The following is an 18,553-nucleotide window of genomic DNA, read 5'->3' on the forward strand; positions in this document are numbered from 1 at the left end:
ATAAGCTATTTTTGAGAAGCAGAGATCGCTATGGATCTCTGGAAATTGGGTTTTGGTGTTCAACAAGACCTCCTGCCATTATCAGAGTACTGGGGAAAAAAAAAGGTAGGCTATATGGAGCTTATAGATATGTGCTGATATATTATTTATGATTTAATGCTGACTTCTACACCGAGATGGAGATCTTTACTATATATTAATTAACTTAATTGTCTAGAACATAAGAATCGCCGCTGCTGGGTCAGAGCAGTGGTCCATCGTGCCCAGCAGTCCGCTCACGCGGTGGCCCTTTGGTCAAAGACCAGTGCTCTAACTGAGACTAGCCCTACCTGCGTACGTTCTGGTTCAGTAGGAACTTGTCTAACTTTGTCTTGAATCCCTGGAGGGTGTTTTCCCCTATAACAGCCTCCAGAAGAGCGTTCCAGTTTTCCACCACTCTCTGGGTGAAGAAGAACTTCTTTACGTTTGTACGGAATCGATCCCCTTTTAACTTTAGAGAGTGCCCTCTCGTTCTCTCTACCTTGGAGAGGTTGAACAATCTGTCTCTATCTATTAAGTCTATTCCCTTCATTATCTTGAATGTTTCGATCATGTCCCCTTTCAGTCTCCTCTTTTCAAGAGAGAAGAGGCCCAGTTTCAGGACAAGCCCCCACTGTATAGGGGGCATCGGCGACAAAATGGCCAAGGCCGTAGCCTAGGGGGGGGGGAAGGGAAAGGGAAGTAGGAAGGGGGAGAGGAAAATCAGTGAAGAGAGAAAAAGGGCCAGGAAGGGGGGGGGCAATCAGGGGCAGGGATGTAAGCACAGGGGGCAGGGTAAGCGAGGGGAGGCGACCCAAACTGTAGCGGAAGCCGCAGTTCGGCCTTCGCCATGGCAGCGTCGCCGCATTCTCGCCCTCCCACCCCATAGGAAACCAGTCGCAGCCGTAGATGCAACAACCGCGGAAAGAATCCTAGAATGGTCATAGGCACAGCATACAGATAAGAAAGAACACTCCGTTACAATTGTTGATAGCAAAAGATGTGGCGACATATAGCCTTGCAGAAGCAAGTGAGGTAAGCACTCAGAGGTTTGCTTGTCTCCCGGCTTGGACGGCGTGGAAGCCGTGTGACATGACTTCATAGGTGGAGGGCCCCTCCTTGAACGGGATGGGGAGAAGGCGGGACAGCTTGGATGGCTCTCCCATGAGAACAACGGTGGCCCAGCCAGAGACGCTGGGCAGGACACGGATCAGTTGATGGATGTAAAGACTGAGATGCAGCAATATGATGATGTGCCTATGGTATATATATAAAATGTTCAGGCAAATGTATATGATGATATACATTGTGCATGGTGAAAGTTTTTGGTATGTTGGTATTTGCTGTTTGTAGATGATGTTGTAGTAGGGCATTTACGGCTGCAGCCATTAATAAATCCACATAGTGTCGAAGAACAGCGTGTCTGTGTAATACTTGCAAGGTATTGAGAGTAGGTGGGAGGCAACAAGTGCCGAGTGCCAATTTTCTCTAATCTCTCCCTGTACGGCAACTCCTCCAGCCCCTTAACCATTTTAGTCGCTCTTCTCTGGACCCTTTCGAGCAGTACCGTGTCCTTCTTCATGTACGGCGACCAGTGCTGGACGCAGTATTCCAGGTGAGGGCATACCATGGCCCGGTAACAGCGACATGAACACTTTCTCCGATCAGTTCGTGATCCCCTTCTTAATCATTCCTAGCATTCTGTTCGCCTTTTTTAAAGCCGCTGCGCGGCTTCATCAACTTGTCGACCAGTACTCCCAAGTCTCTTTCCTGGGGGGTCTTTCTGAGTACTGCACCAGACATCCTGTATTCGTGTATAAGATTTTTGTTACCGACATGCATCACCTTACCCCAGTGGTTCCCAAATCTGTCCTGGGGGACCCCCAGCCAGTCAGGTTTTCCAGATATCCCTAATGAATATGCATGAGAGAGATTTGCATATAATGGAAGTGACAGGTATGCAAATCTCTCTCATGCATATTCATTAGGGATATCTGGCTGGGAGTCCCCCAGGACAGGTTTGGGAGCCACTGCCTTACACTTATCCATGCAGCTCTCTTCTTAAGCGCTATTTAATTAGCACCTGCATTGCATGCTCATGTCAGCATTTCAACACCGAATGCCAGCTCCAGCATTTAAATATTTTATATATTCAGCAGTACAATTTGCAGAGGCAGTGCTGCTGAATATACATCGTGCAACAGAGAGTACTGATGCTGTACCGATAGGAAACAATATTCAACCACTATCTGTTACGCTGTACAGCAACATTTAGGACAGCCTTTCAAACATGTGATAACACCTTTTAGTAAATCTAGCCTGTAGTGCTCATTTTTAGTAGGACTGAGAGATACACGTACAAGGGAAAAGTCTTGGAGTGCTGATTTCACGTTCGGGGAAGAGGAAGAAGGCAGCAACCGCTGGGCGATTCAGGAGAGTGTGACGCAGTGGTTAAAGCTACATCCTCAGCACCCCGAAGGTTGTGGGTTCAAACCCATGCTGTTCCTTGTAACCCTGGGCAAGTCACTTAATCCTCCACTGCTCCGGGACAGAAAGGAAAATGCTTGAAGTACACTTCTCCCTCCGTATTTGCGGTTTCGGCACTCGCGGTTTCACTTATTCGCAATTTTTTTGCAGGCTGTCTCTGCCCCCCAAAATTACATCATGATTAAAGTTCCTTTCCTTTTACTAAGCTGTAAAAAAAGGTTTAACGTTCACCAACATTCACTCTGCTTCCATGCTTTCCCCCATAAAATCGAAGCTTCAAATCTTTCACCCTGAAAATCGCTACTTCCCAGCATCCATAGAGAGAAATGCTGCTCCCCAGCATGAATGGAGAAAATCGCTATTACCCAGAAAATCGCTGCTTGCCTGTTAAAAGCTTTGGGAATCGCTGCTTGCCTGCTTAAAGCCTTAAAAGCTGCCAAAAGCTTTGCGGATTTTAATCGTAATAATAGTGGCCGTTCCCAAAAACCACGAACAACAGCTGAAAAGTTATTTGCGGTTTTAATAACAAAAAACGCCGGCTGTTACAAAAAAAACCCCGAATAACATCTGAAAAGTGATTCGCGGTTTTGCCATATTCGCGGCTATGTTCCACCTGCATCCACCGCGAATACGGAGGGAGAAGTGTACCTGTATGTAAGCCGCTTTGAGTGTGGCTGTAAAACTTCTAAAAGGCGGTATACAAGTCCCAACCCCTCCCCCCTTTCCTTGGGACCCTGGGCAAGTCACTTAAACCCTCCATTGCCCCCACGTCCATTAGATAGATTGGACAGACAGGGAAAAATGCTTGAGTACCCAAATGAATTCAGGTAAACAGGATAGAAAATTGAATAAATAAAATGTGCCCTAATCAGAGCACCTTTCTGTAGCCTAGAGGCATCCGGTCTAATAGTGAATATTCATCTGTTTAGACATGGGCTTCTCTTCCCTTCTGTGACTAGAGTTGCCCCTTTCTGAGTCCCGCCCAAAAAAATGCCCCTTTTATTATCTAGAGGTACTGCCGTGTGAGATGTCCGTATCCTGGTTTTATATAATTGAGATTTGGACATCCATGTAATAGGCCAGTTTTCAGATGCCTAAAAGAAAACATGAGCTTCTAAAAATAAGTACCGTATTTGCTGGCGTATAAGACGACTTTTCAGTACCTTAAAATCCTCCCCAAAGTCGGGGGTCGTCTTATACGCCGGGTACTGTTTACATCACAGTTCTTCAACCGCCGGTCCGCGGACCGGTGCCGATCCGCAGAAAATTCCTGCCGGTCCGCACAGGACTGGCGACATGGACCCGTTAAATTTTCTGCCCTGATGGTGTTTGCAGAAATCTTCTGTTCCTCCCAGCCTCGGGCGATCAAGACAGGCGGTCATTCCCTCTGTGAGTCTCGCCTATGCGGAAACAGGAAGTTGAAACAAAATAGGCGGGACTCAGAGAGGGAAGGTCCCGACGTTTGCAGCCTGTCTTGATCGCTGCCCCTGCTGAGTCGCCGAAGAGGGCCGCGGGGAAAGTGCAGGCAGAGAGAAGATGATCAGCGTGCGCGGAGAGGTCAGCGTGTCGATTGGGGCCATCAGCAGCGTTTGTGCTGAGTCTGCCCACGTGCAGGATGCGGCGGGTAGGGGCCTCCGACTCGTCTTGGGCGGCTGGGCCTGCGGTGCAAAGCTGTTTTTGCCGGCTTGGGGGGGGGGGGGTCGCGAATCGGAAGAAGGGGTAGTCTTATATGGCGAGTATATAACAAACTCTATATTTTAACTGTAAAAGTTGGGGGGTCATCTTATACGCCCAGTCGTCTTATACGCCGGCAAATACGGTACATATTTTACATGGCACACTTGGTACCCCCCATTGATACCTGCCGCCGACCTGGCATAAATGGTGGTGCTAAATATAGGTGCATCAACTTCGGTTTCTGCTAGTATGACAAGCCTTACAACTATGGGGCAATCAAGCTGAACTTTATTGTTAGACATGACACAGGCCATTTTTTTTTTTGGGGCATGAAATGCCTGCGTCAGGGGGGTCATACAGTGTTTAAGGGTGCTTACGTATAAAACAGTAGCTCTACCATCCGACTTAACTGGGAGTTTTCCTACTGTTTTGTATGTGAGCACCTTTTTATACTGTATGATCCCTGACGGGTGCGGTTCATGCCAAAACACGGCCCGCGTCGGGTCCAGCAGCAAAGTTCTGCTTGATTGCCCCATAGTTGGAGCTCCTGTTGTGCTTTTCGGTCATTTAATGAACTGTGACCCTCTTCTAAGCTATGTTTATGCTAATAATCCGTAAAGGCATTTCAGCATACTGATGCTGTTATAGAATTGATGCTTAGTCCACAGCATGAATGCATCTACCAGGAGACACCTACAATTGCCCCTAAACAAGATGGTATGTCATGTATAGGTGTTCCCAGGAGCACAATCTGGATAAAGCAGGAGTAGAGTTGTGATTAGAGAATGACACGGGGACAAATTTGTCCCCGTTGCCGCAGGAATTCAATTTCCCTGTCCTGTCCCCGCGGGTTTTCTCGCTGTCTCACCCCATTCCTGTTAGCTCTGCCTTAACCGCACAAGCCTCGGACACTTATGATTTTAAAGTGTTTGAGGCTTGTGAAGATGAGGGCAGAGCTTAGGCATTGGTGGAATGAGGCATTATGACATCACAATCTGAGCTCTAGAATGTTGTTACTTATGATTTTAAAGTGTTTGAGGCTTGTGCAGATGAAGACGGAGCTTAGGCATTGGTGGAATGAGGCATTATGACATCACAATCTGAGCTCTAGAATGTTGTTACTTATGATTTTAGTTCAAAGAATTTTATTGATTTTATAAGAAAATACAATAGCAACAATGAGAGTGTTCCCTAAAAGGGGAACACAGGATATTAACAAGAAAGATTTTAAAGTGTTTGAGGCTTGTGCAGATGAGGACGGAGCTTAGAAATTGGTGGAATGAGGCATTATGACATCACAATCTGAGCTCTAGAATGTTGTTACTTATGATTTTAAAGTGTTTGAGGCTTGTGCAGATGAAGACGGAGCTTAGGCATTGGTGGAATGAGGCATTATGACATCACAATCTGAGCTCTAGAATGTTGCTACTTATGATTTTAGTTCAAAGAATTTTATTGATTTTATAAGAAAATACAATAGCAACAATGAGAGTGTTCCCTAAAAGGGGAACACAGGATATTAACAAGAAAGATTTTAAAGTGTCTGAGGCTTGTGCAGATGAGGACGGAGCTTAGAAATTGGTGGAATGAGGCATTATGACATCACAATCTGAGCTCTAGAATGTTGCTACTTATGATTTTAAAGTATTTGAGGCTTGTGCAGATGAGGACGGAGCTTGCAGGAATGGGGCAGGGACAGGAAAAGAACTTGCGGGGACAGGACGGGAAAATGAGTCCCCACGGGGACGGGGAAAAATTTGTCCCTGTGCCTTTCTCTAGTTGTGATGTATGTGCCTTTATAAAGTAGGCTTAAAATAAGTACCTTTTAGACTTCTCACATAACCATCCTATTAAAAATAAAACCCTAAATATGCAAGGCTTTTATGCAACAACAACAAAAATGTAATCCTCAACTCAGAATTCCTATATTTTTTCTGGGCTTTTATTTAAATTTTAAAGTGGCCTGATTGAATCTTGTTTTCTGTGTTTCATTTCTTTTGATTTAATAGTAGGATTGCATGTCCCAAAGACTTTTGTTTTGACATCATAACTGATTCTCCATAGAATTGCCTGGGAATTATTTTGTCATCTCATTCTCATGTTATAATGGCATTTTAGTGGCGCATCTATCAATTTGAATATAAATGATTTTGCCATCTTAATCTTGTGTTAGAATTACAATGTCACGGGGTCTCCACGGATTTGCTTTGAAATCATTTCTTTCGGCTGAAGCCTCAGTTTATAATGAGACAGTAAGAGCTCCTTTAGAGACTTCACGGAAACCATCATAAGATTCTGAGCTCGATTGTTATTTCTTAAATTATTCTCAAATGTCAAATAGAAAAATGTTTTACCATAAAATATCTAAACATGTTTAAATTAGCACACAGGTGATGGCAGTCATCTTGTAAACGTTTCCTTCAGGTATCCAGGTACTGGCAAGTGGCATTTTTTTGTCCAGCTTGAAACATTTTCATTGGTATTCAAACTTTTTCTCTTTCCTCATGGGGGAAGACTAGAAGGGGAAAGTTATCAACATGGGCTACCGTAAGTACGGATTATTTTTATCAGAAGTTAAAATATTTTAGCATACAGTCTCATAAAATGGGAATGAGAGACTTGTATACTGCCTTTATGTGGCTTTGGCATTCAAAGCGGTGAGCCCTGGAGGATTAGGTGATTTGCCCAGGGTCACAAGGAGCAGAACTGTGATTTGATGCAGAGGCAGCAGCTCTACCAGTAAACCGGTGTCAGGTGAAAAGCACGCCGGGACAAAGGCGCGCCCAGACAATTGAGTGCAGCGCAGAGGCGCGCACCGCTCAAAATTACTGTTTTTAGGGCTCAGACGGGGGGGGTGTGGGGGGAACCCCCCACTTTACTTAATAGACATCGCGCCGTGTTGTGGGGGCGTTGTGGGGTGTGTGGGGGGTTGTAACCCCCCACATTTTACTGAAAACTTAACTTTTTCCCTGTTTTTAGGGAAAAAGTTAAGTTTACAGTAAAATGTGGAGGGTTACAACCCCCCAAACCCCCCATAACGCCGGCGCGATGTCTATTAAGTAAAGTGTGGGGGGGGTTCCTCAACAAACCCCCCGTCGGAGCCCCTAAAAACTGTAATTTTCTTCGGCACGCGCCTTTGTCTTTCGCGGTGTTGTCTATGAACCCAGTAAACCACACCTTCCCTCCTGTATTGAGGGCTTATTGGAACATACATTCACTCAGAACAAGCACATACAGTGGCGAAAAACAGACCTCAATATGTGTGGCTTCTCGATTTACAATAAATCATATAAAGCCCATATCATAAGTATGAAAAAATCTCCATATGACATGTACAGTGACTCACATTCAATTTTCAATTTTTCTTTGTCTAAATTGGGTGTGACCTTGAATAAACATCTTACACTGGAACATCATACTGATTTATTGTTTAAGAAATGCATTTCTGTACTTTGGAAGCTTCGTACCATTAAGAAGTATTTTGATGAAACTTCATTTCGTTTATGGGCACAGTCTTCTATTTTAAGCATTCTTGATTACTGCAACATTATATATTTAGGGCTCCTTTTATGAAGCCGCGCGCTAGCGGTTTAACGCGAGTAATACCACACGCTAAACCGCCGGCCGCGCCAGCCGCTACCGCCTCCTCTTGAGCAGGCAGTAGTTTTTAGCCAGCGCGGGGGTTAACGCGTGATGAAAAGTCACACGCGTTAACCCTGTCAGCGCGGCTTGATAAAAGGAGCCCTTAGGTGCTTACAAGAAAATTCTTTAAAAAACTGAGTGATTCAGACTACTGCTGTTCGCCTCATTTTTGGTTTAAAAAAATGGGAGCATATTACTCCTTTTTATTTGAAACTCCATTGGTTACCGATAGAGTCTAGAATTTTATTTAAATTTTCTTGTATTTGTTATAAATCAGTTTCTGGATTGTCACCAGGTTACCTTGTGCCTCATTTTTTCCTTGAGTCACGCTAATAAGATCCCACGCAGAGTACACTTGTTTAGTTCTCCTTCCATAAAATCCTGTCGCTATAAGAAGTTCCTCAAGAGAACCCTCTCATTTCAAGCCGCTAAACTGAATTCCTGGCTTGGAAAAATCATTCTAGAGGTTTCTTCCCTATTTTGATTTTAGAAAATTGTTAAAGGCACAACTTTTTGATAGGTTGGTATCTTTTTTTTTTTTTTTAAGTTCCAATAATTTTATTGGTTTTATAAACAATAGCAATACAGAAAAAACAAAAATACGAGAAGCTTCCGAGAACTTCGGAAGTAATCAAAAAAGAAAGACACCATCAAGTATACCACATTGCATGAGAGTAGGGGTCGGGCAGAGGAAAACAATCAAAAGTAAAATACAGCAATCATACGTAAATGCATCAGCTATCAGTAAAGAACGAGGATATAAGAGGGAAGAGAAAAATTATGTGACAAATCAGTACAATTTCAATATCATTGCGAGCAATAAGCATTACAGACAGTAATTATGCCAAATCAAACAGAGAGCTAGCATATCGGAAAATAGAACAACAGAAGGAATGTCCAAAGTAATCATATTGAGTAGTAATAGGAATAAGAAAAAGAGAGATCAAGTAAGCATACAAAGAGATCAAGTAAGCATACAGTCAAAGGTCTATACCACAAAATAGGTTGGTATCTTAACGCACTGCTATTTTTTAACAAGTCTTTTTAGTTCTATTTGATGTATTTTTATCTGTATTACATGCATCAACTTTGCCGGTTAGGTTAGTTTTTTAACTGCATTCTTTTTTAAACTGTTAATTAGTTTAGATTCAGCTGATATTTTATTCATATCAGCATTCTTTTTATTTTTTAATGTATTTTATCCGCATTATATTGTAAATGCATTCCACTCATTATTGTTAAGTTTCTCTTATTCCATTCTGTTGTATTTCATCTGTATTTTATGTACTTGCCCAGTTTGTTGTGAACCGCCTAGAACTTTTTTTGGTATGGCGGTATATAAGAATAAATTATTATTATTATTAACAATACACTTCAATAAGGCTTTTTTTTTTTTTTTTATCATCGATGAACTATTCATAGTGTATCCATACAAGGCATTCCAAGATCCATCTTGATTATAAATCACTATTTTATAGCAAAGTTGCTTAACTTAATCTCTTTAGATATCACAAAGGCTACAGTTTTCATATCCTACTCCCGACATGGGCACTTCTGTTTCACCTAACCAGATTACACTAGGGGAAAAGAAACTTTGCTCAGTATCAGCACACCGGCCATTTGGCCCTCTCCCTTCTACCTGCACCTGGCAACATCCCCCTGCTCCGCGGCTCTCTTCAGCAACTCGTCAGCAGCGGTGATCAAGACAAGCTGCCGACATCGAGGCCTTCCCTCTACGAGTCCCGCCTTTGTGGAAAAAGGAAGTTGAAACAAGCGGGACTCGCAGAGGGTAGGCCCCGACGGCCGCCGGACCAATCAGCAAGCAAGGCTTTCATCTGTGTAGTGCTGAGCTCACTGCTCAGCATGGCTATTTCCCGCCGCGACGCCGGACTTGTAAGTTGCATGCCTGAAAAAGAAATCATCCTGGCCGGGGTCGGTGTCATGCTCCGGAGATCTACAGCCTTCCTATCTCCCTCTCCCTTCTACCTGCTTCCGGCCACATCCCCTGCTCCGCGGCTCTCTTCGGCAACTCAGCAGCAGCGATCGACACAAGCTTCTGACGTCGGGGCCTACCCTCTGCGAGTCCCGCTTGTTTCAACTTCCTTTTTCCACAAAGGCGGGACTCGTAGAGGGAAGGCCTCGATGTCGGCAGCTTGTCTTGATCACCGCTGCTGACGAGTTGCTGAAGAGAGCCGCGGAGCAGGGGGATGTTGCCAGGTGCAGGTAGAAGGGAGAGGGCCAGATGCAGGACTCGTGGGTGAGGGAGGAGAAGAGAGAGGGGAGGGAAACAAAAGGAAATATTTCATACTGGGCTGGGCCGGAGTGGAGGGAGGGTGGAAAGACATTGAAAGGGTAAATAAGGCATCCCCCCGAAAATAAGCCCTAGAGCATATTTTGGCCTTCCAAAAAAAATAAGACAGTGTCTTACCATCGGGGAAACACGGTAGTTAAGCTCTGGATTCTGTTGCCAGAGGTTGTGGTAAGAGCAGTTAACATAGCTGGTTTTAAGAAAGGTTTGGACCATTTCCTGGAGGAAAAGTCCATAGTCTGTTATTGAGAAAGACGTGGGGGAAGCCACTGTTGCCCTGTATTGGTAGCATGGAATGTTGCCACTATTTGGGTTTTTGGCAAGTACTGGCAAAAATTGGCCACCATGAAGATGGGCTACTGACCCAGTAAGGCTATTCTTATGTTCTTCTCAACATTGGCAGGAATACCTCAAGATACCAGACAAGAGGTAAAGCAAAACCAACATTGGCATGGAGTTCCCACATCCTCTGGGCATAGGGCAAGTCAGGTTAGGATAGGTTAAGGTCAGTTAGTGCAGTGGGTTGAAAACCAGGGAAACCAGGTTTGATTCCATGTGAACCTAACCCTCCATTGCATCACGTACAATAATCTTAGATTCTGAGTTCACTAGGGACAGAGAATGTACCTGTATGGCTTATGTAAACCATTTTGGTGGTACAGTGGTGCCTCGCATAACGAACGCCTCGCACAGCGAACGCTGCGCACAATGAACTTCATGTCTTGCTTCCCACAACGAACTTCGTTTCACACAACGAAGTCGCCCGAGCTGCATCCTTCCGCGCAGGCACTGCGCTTAACTGCCCTCTCTCCGCCTGGCTCCCTGTGCAGTGGTGGACCGTCGGCTCGCAGGGGCCCTGCGCCTACTGCTGATGCGTTGGGGGGGGCGGAGCTACTCTCGCCGCTTCCCCGATGCTAGAAAAAAAAAAAAAAATGAACAGTTAAGTCCCAGTTTTTGCCCTCTCTCACTGTAAAATTAGACTCTACTTAGTCTGTCTTTAAATTTAAAAAATGTGTGTTGTTTTAAAAAACAATTATGTTTTTAGATGTATCTAAATAAAAATAATAACAAAAAATTTATCTTTTTTTATGTCATCTTAGCATATTTTATGCTACAGAACGAATTATTTTTTTTAACATGTATTGTTATGGGAAAACGCGTTTCACATAACGAACTTTTCGCATAACAAACTTGCTCCTGGAACCAATTAAGTTCGTTGTGTGAGGCACCACTAATTACATGGCCCATACCCATCCAGGAACCTTGGCCAGGGCATGTACAGCGGCTGAGAAAAGAGCTCCTTAGGAGATAAGAAAGCAGAGTGCAGACTCGCAGAGTTTGTTAAGGCTGTTTAATTAACTTGACCACCAACTCTCCAATCTACTGATCATGACATCAGACTACAAAACTTTCAGAAAAGAAATAAAAACCCTGCTATTCAAGAAATCAGTCAAGATAAACTAACTCTGCAGGAAGCATTTCAATCCCCCAAAGTAACCTGCTCAACTATGTAACTCTTCTGGAACTGTCCAGATAACCTCTAATGTAATCCGCCTTGAACCACAAGGTAATGGCGGAATAAAAGTCACTAATGTAATGTAATGTAGGCTCGTGTCTAATGGTCAGTTAAAATACAGCATTTACCCCAGCAAATGCCAAAATAATGCTCAATAAAAAATATGAAAGAAATAAAAAAGTAAGGCAAGGCAAAACCCAATAATCAAACAAAACTTGCACAGAAGCAGAATAAAATGAAAACGCAAATAACGTATATACTCAAATATAAACCAACTCAAATATAAACTGAGGTAACCTTTTTTTCCCAAAAAAGAAGGAAAAAAGGTTGACTCAGATATAAACCAGGGGGAAGGGGGTTAATATTCAAGTGCCTTGTCTTGCCAGGCTCTGCACCCTGTTCCCTCTCCCTTGTTGCTCTGCCAGGCTTTGCATCAGCCTCCTCACTCCCTCCCTCCCTCCTCTGCCTGCCAGTCTCTGCACCCAGCCCCCCCTCCCTGTCAGGTTCTGTACCCTTTCCCCCCTCCCTCCCAATGCCTTGTAGACCTCCATTGGGCCTGCCGTGAGACCTGATGGTCCAGCTGTGGCAGGGGCAGGAGGGATCACTCCCACGTCCTGTCCCAGCCCAATTCTAATTATTTTTATCTCCCTACCGCCTCCCCTGAGTACCTTAAGTATCCCTGGTAGTCCAGCGATGAATCATGGCAGGAGCAACCTTCCTTCATTCCTGCCCTTGCAGAACTTCTAGCTAATTGGTTGCTGCGAGTTCTCGTGGGACCACAAGAACTTGTGGCAACCAATCAGCTTTAGTATCCAGTCAATTTTAGTATCCAATGGCATCTGTTGGAGAGCTGCCTGTCACTCCATTAACCATTCTACCTGGTGTAGACACAGTGAATGAACTGGGACTTAGGTAGCCCTGCTCAGAGACACAGTGCTGTCTAGCTGTCTCTGAGCTCTCTCAATTCTATTTGTCTCCTGGCAGCCTCCTGGATCTGGAGTCAGAGGCTGAAAATTTTTTTAAAAATTCAGTTCTCTCTGCCTCTGAACAGATATAAATGTTCCCTGTCTGTCTCAGATCTTTGGATGATTGCCATGTTGTTGTTTTTTTTTTATAACTATTGTATCTCAACAAAGTAAATCTCTGAAGCACTATTTTGAAGTCATCTTCTTTGACTGAATGGAGAAGGGGAAACAGTGCAGTGCTATTTATGTCACTTTGCCAGTGAGCTGCTGATAACATTATTTGGGAGACAAGCAGCAGGGATGGCTCTGCTTTATCTGCCCTCAACCCCCTTTCCCATAGGTACAGTTTTGTGCCAAAAATGATTTGAATGAAAAACAGAATTTGCTAAGACCACTGATTTTGCTGTCTGACCCAGATATTATTAAGATGTTGCAGGAATGTTTGATTTAACCTGATGTAGTGTCCAAAATGTCTAAACTCTTAGTAAGTCATAGCAAATGAGAGAAATTGACCATTTAGACAAGGGTTCTTCAACCTTTTTAAACCTATGGACCAGCGGAAATAAAATAATTATTTCATGGACCGGCAAACTAGTAAGACTGAAATTTTTTTTAAAAACCATCGCCACCCCGTCCCCACGAGCTCGGTCCCACAAACCATCTGATCCCATCCGCACAAGCCTCAGATAGTTATGATTTTATATTGAACATATTTTATTAAAGTATAAAAAGAAACAATATTCTATACAATTGTCATTTTATAAATACAAATAATGCAGGGCAAAGAACAACAAAACCCCTGTCTCCCCCTTCCCTTCACATATATCCCCTCTACTATCTAGAAAACTGAATAAGCCAAATTATTACAGAATGCTACACAAATATCATGTAACAGAATACCAGTCACACATGGCAGGAATAGTGTTAGGGGAGTGGAACTAAGGCAACTGCCCCCTGGTCAGAGAGAGCCCTAAGCCAGCTGGAAGCTAAAGAAGCACTGCCTAGGCTTTGCACTCACCCAGTTATGTCTAGCAAGATACATATTTCAAATCTGATATATTCTAATCACAAGATAGAAATAAAATTATTTTTTTCTACCTTTTGTCGTCTCTGGTTTCTGCTTTCATTGTCTTTTCACTCTCTTCCATCCAGCGTCTGCCTTCTGTCTCTTCAGTCCAGCATCTGCCCCTTCCATTCACTGTCTGTCTTTCCCTGCCATCTCTTCTCCTGCCCCTCCCCAATTTGGTCTGGCATCCACCATCTTCCTTCTTTTCCCCTCATGGTCTGGCATCTCCCTCCTTCCCTCCCCCCTTTGGTTTTTAGCATCTCTCTCTTCTCATTTCCTCCACTCAGATCTGATATTGTTCTTTCCTCTCTCTTCCCTTTCCTTTTCTTCTCTGGTCTTACTTCTCTATTTTCTGCCTCCATCTAAATTATATTCTTTCTTACTACTTAGTCCTGTTTCCCTCTTTTCACTGTGTCTACCCATAGCTTGTCACCCCTTTCCCTCACCCCTTCATTATCTTACTAACTCTATTTTCTTCCCCCTTTATTTATCTTCTCCTTCCATCCAGTATGTGTTCTTTCCCCACTTCCATTCAGCATCTGCTCTCCCCTTCAACTGACATCCATCTGCCTTCTGCTCTCTCTCCCTTCTTCTCACTTCCATCATCTGTCCCCTTCTCTCTCTCCTCTCCTCACTTCCATCATCTGCCCCCTTCCCCTCACCTTTGTGGGTCACTTTCTTTCCCCTGAGGGTGGCTCATGTCAGAGGGGAAGCTTTGGCCGAGTGGAAAAAAGGGACCTGCAAAGGTGAGAGGAAGGGAGACCTCCAGGACAGCTGCTCTTTGCCCTCCTTCAGCGGCCCAAGAGTCTTTAGGCTAGCGGCAGCTCTGTGTGCTTTTAACTTTGGCACAGAGCTGCCCCTAAGCAGTAGTTTAGCCGCGGTTTCATGAGGCAGCCTCGGAGCCTTTGCTAGGCCGGCCCGCTTTGATGATGCGATGTGGGCTGGCCTAGCAAAGGCCCCGAGGCTGCCTCAAGAAACCGCGGCTACATTACTGCTTAGGGGCAGCTCTGTCCCGAAGTTAAAAGCACACAGAGCTGCCGCTGCTGATCTGGAAGTGCAGAGACAAAGGCAGGAAGCATAAGCGGCAGGAGTCCCAGCACAGTGACGGCAACAGGAAGTTGCAAGTCAGCTGACACCGGCACCTTTTGTTGCAGTGGGTCCCTAATCCTTCGCGGACTGGCAAGATTTTGTTGCGGACCGGCGGTTGAAGAACAGTGATTTAGACAACTTGGGAGTATGAATTAGACCATAACTAACTTTGGATCAGAGGAAACCATTTGAATGGAAAGTAAATAAGCCTGCGGCTTCAGCTCCCTTGATCCAAGCCTTATATTATTTTTTTGTCACACAAAGCTCTGTGGACTCCTGTCAGACAAAATAACTCATAAGTGCAAGTGATGTTTTTCTAGCGTTTTCTGGTCCTGCCAGAAAGACGGTGGCACTTTTCGACATATGATTTATTCTTGCCCTATTCTTTTTACAATTCATACTAGTGAAAAGTTTGGAGGAAGATATTGCATGTTGTTCTATATAATTTGATCTTCTCTTGTAAGGTTCTTTCCTTCAGATGTTCGTGCTTCTCTGATACTATTCCATTGGAGATTAAGAATCTGTTGGACATCCTGTTGACAGTGGCAATGAGGCTGGTGATAACAGAATAGAAGCAGACTGCAAAAGTTAGTTCAGTTTTCTGCTGGAATTATTTACGTTTGAGAGCAAAATATGAACAGCGAACGGCAGATAAAAAAAGGAGCACTGTAGACTATCTACAAAATTTGGCATCTGTTTTGGACTAGCTGCCAAACCAGACTCTGAATTGAATCCCACTGTCATTTTTTTTTTTTTCTGTGAAAAGCTGATCTGATCCGTTGCCAAGTTTAAGGTTTAATGGGACAATTCTGTTGCTGGCATCTCTATGTACTATATCATTTCACAAGTATTTAGTGTTACAGCTAAAATGTGTAGCTCTTTACTTCTATTGAAATTTTATATGTATGGAAGGGTATGTGGTATACTTTTGGTTTGGTCTGCTTTTTGTGAAATTGTCTGTATTTTACTTAAATGTGTTGATGTATGAAAATCAATAAAGATCATTTGGAACTTAAAAAAAAGTGAATTAAATGAATGATGATTGGTTAAACCATTCAATTCATTGACAGATATAAGAACTGAAAATGTCCTCATGCATTGTATTTTCCCATTCATCTGTAAAGGAATGTACATGTCTAATAGAGGGAATATAACTCACAAGAATTAGTCATAAATGTTGTGCTACTTTGATTTAAAAAGTGACTTATATAACACTCCCTTGTGGGATAATTCTAGGTTCAGAACTACCCTGGCAGGAATTTATTTATTATTTATATACATTTCCTCCCTCCGAATCCGCGGTTTCAGCATCTGCGGATTCGGTTATTCACAATTTTTTTTTAGGGGGGAGAAAAAAGATTTGTTTCAGACCTTCCCTGCCTCTCTCCTGCCTTCCCCCCAGCATCCCAGCCTTACCTGGTGGTCTAACGGGGCTTTTGGGGCAGGAGCGATCTTACTACGCTCTTGCCCCATGCAGATCGCCAATAGGAAATGGCTGCCATGAGCTCCCGTAGTAGTCTCGAGAGACTACGGGAGCTCATGGCAACCATTTCCTATTGGCGATCTGCACGGGGCAGGAGCATAGGAAGATCGCTCCTGCCCCGAAAGCCCTGCTAGACCACCAGGTAAGGTCGGCACAGGCACAGGTAAGGTCGGCACAGCCCAGAGAGGAATGATCTTCGCTCTGCCCGGCCTGGAGCGGGAAAAGGAGACCGAAGCACCCACACTGGTCCATGCAAACACCCAACACGCACGGAAGGAGGCGATCGGAGGCGGAGACCACCAGGTAAGGTCTGGGGGTGGGTCAGAGCCGGCACAAAGTTATTCACAATTTTTCATACTTTGCAGTCCGGCTCTGCCCCTAACCCCCGCGAATACCGAGGCAGAAGTGTACCACTTATATCTGCATTCAAGTACTTTATCATATTTCTCTATCTGTCCCAGTGGGCTCAAACTCTATCTAGTGTACCTGGGGCAATGAGGAGATTAAGTGACTTGCCCAGGGTCACAAGGAACAGCAAGGGATTTGAACCCGCAGACTCAGGGTGCTGAGGCTATAGCTCTGTGCCACACACTTCCTCAGTCAGGCTTTGTTGATCCCTGAATCCTTAATGCCCGGTGCCTCCACCTGAGGAAGAAGCAAATGGAATTGCCTCCTTTCCCTCTAGAAAATTAACAGAAATGTAACTGAGAAGAAGGCTGACTGGCAATGTTTACAAATTTTATTACTACTTATGATTTTTATAGTGCTACCAGATGCATACAGCACTGCACATTAACATGCAAGAGATAGTCTTTGCTTGAAAGAACTTACAATCTAATTATGACAGACAAACAGGACAAAAACAGTGACTCTATGCATGCTGCTCAGGCAGGGAATTACAGAGAGAATGATAAAGCAGAGAGGGTAGGGAACTATAGAAGGAATGACAGACAGATAAGGGTGCTTTACGAGGGGGCTGGAGTTAGAATTTAAAAGCAACTTCAAAAAGTGGGCTTTTAGCATGGATTTGAATACTGACAGAAACGGAGCCTGACATACCGGTAGTAGAGGAGAAGGGTACTGATAAGAGAGACCCAATGAATGGAGTTCCTGGGGAGGAGTATAGGGCGAGATAAGATAGGAGAGATACTGAGGAGCTGCAGAGTGAATACACATGTAGGTCAATAGGAGGAATTTGAACTGTATGTGGAAACGGATAAGGAGCCAATGAAGTGACTTGACAAGAGGGGTAATGTGAGCATAACGACACTGGCTAAATATAAGTTGCGCAGCAGAATTCTGAACAGATTGAAGGGGAGAGAGATGGTTTAGTGGAAGACTTGTGAGAAGCAAGTTGCAGTAGTCTAAGTGAGGGGTGATAAGAATGTGGATGAGGGTCTTAGCACCTTGCTGAAAAAGGAAAGGTCAGATTGTAGTGATGTTGCAGCAAAAGAAATAACAGGTTTTGCCAATCTGTTGGATATGTGAAGAGAAGGAGAGAAATGAGTCAAAGATGACCCCGAGGTTGCGAGCTGACGATACAGGGAGGATGAAAGCATTAGCCAGAGAAATAGAGAATGGAGAAAGAGGAGAGGTGGGTTTAGAAGGCGGTGAGACATCCATGTAGCAATTTCAGACAGACAGACACTTTTGATCTTTTTATTTATTTATTTACCCCCTTCCTGTTGTTAAATCCATTACCCATCTCATTTCCTATCATATATTGTATTTCTTCTCCCTCTTACCTTTTGGCCCTGCGTGTTAAGTGTTGTGTCTATGTAGCCTTGTATTTGTATTTATTGATGTATTATTTTTAGACTTGTTCATTGCTTTGTATTATGACTAAGCGATTCATCAAATTTTAAATAAACTTGAAACTTGCAAGATGCGACATGGGCTTGGATTCCTATAGAAATTTTAGGTGTAGAGAGGTGTCAGTCAGCATACAGGTGATACTGAAAGCCATGGGAGGAGATTAGAGCACCAAGGGAAGAAGTATAGGTAGAGAAAAGAAGATGTCCCTGAGGTATACCAACTGCCATTGGGATAGTGGTAGAGGAAGGTCCTCCAGAACATACTCTAAAAGTGTGAAGGGAAAGATAAGAAGAAAACCATGAGAAATCAGAGCCCTGAAATCCAAGTGAGGACAGCATATTGATGAGTAGGTGGTGATCTATAGTGCCAAAAGCCACAGATAGATCAAGGAGGATGAGGATGGAGTAGAGGCCTTTGGATTTGGCCAGGAACAGGTCATTGGAGACTCTAGCAAGGGTAGCTTCCATGGAATGAATGGGGCGACAGC

At 44.0% G+C, this 18,553-nt stretch overlaps 1 protein-coding gene and 1 pseudogene across 1 annotated transcript in view; both read left to right on the forward strand.

Annotated features, from left to right (window-relative positions):
• The window catches only part of C4H10orf90 (chromosome 4 C10orf90 homolog), a 374,134-nt gene that overhangs the window by 276,227 nt on the left and 79,354 nt on the right, over window positions 1-18,553 (forward strand). The gene's annotated exons all lie outside the window — the stretch shown is intronic.
• Window positions 1,019-18,553, forward strand: part of LOC117359088 — a 41,633-nt pseudogene continuing 24,098 nt past the window's right edge.

Source organism: Geotrypetes seraphini, chromosome 4 (assembly GCF_902459505.1).
Source record: "Geotrypetes seraphini chromosome 4, aGeoSer1.1, whole genome shotgun sequence".
Classification (NCBI taxonomy): Eukaryota; Metazoa; Chordata; class Amphibia; order Gymnophiona; family Dermophiidae; genus Geotrypetes; species Geotrypetes seraphini.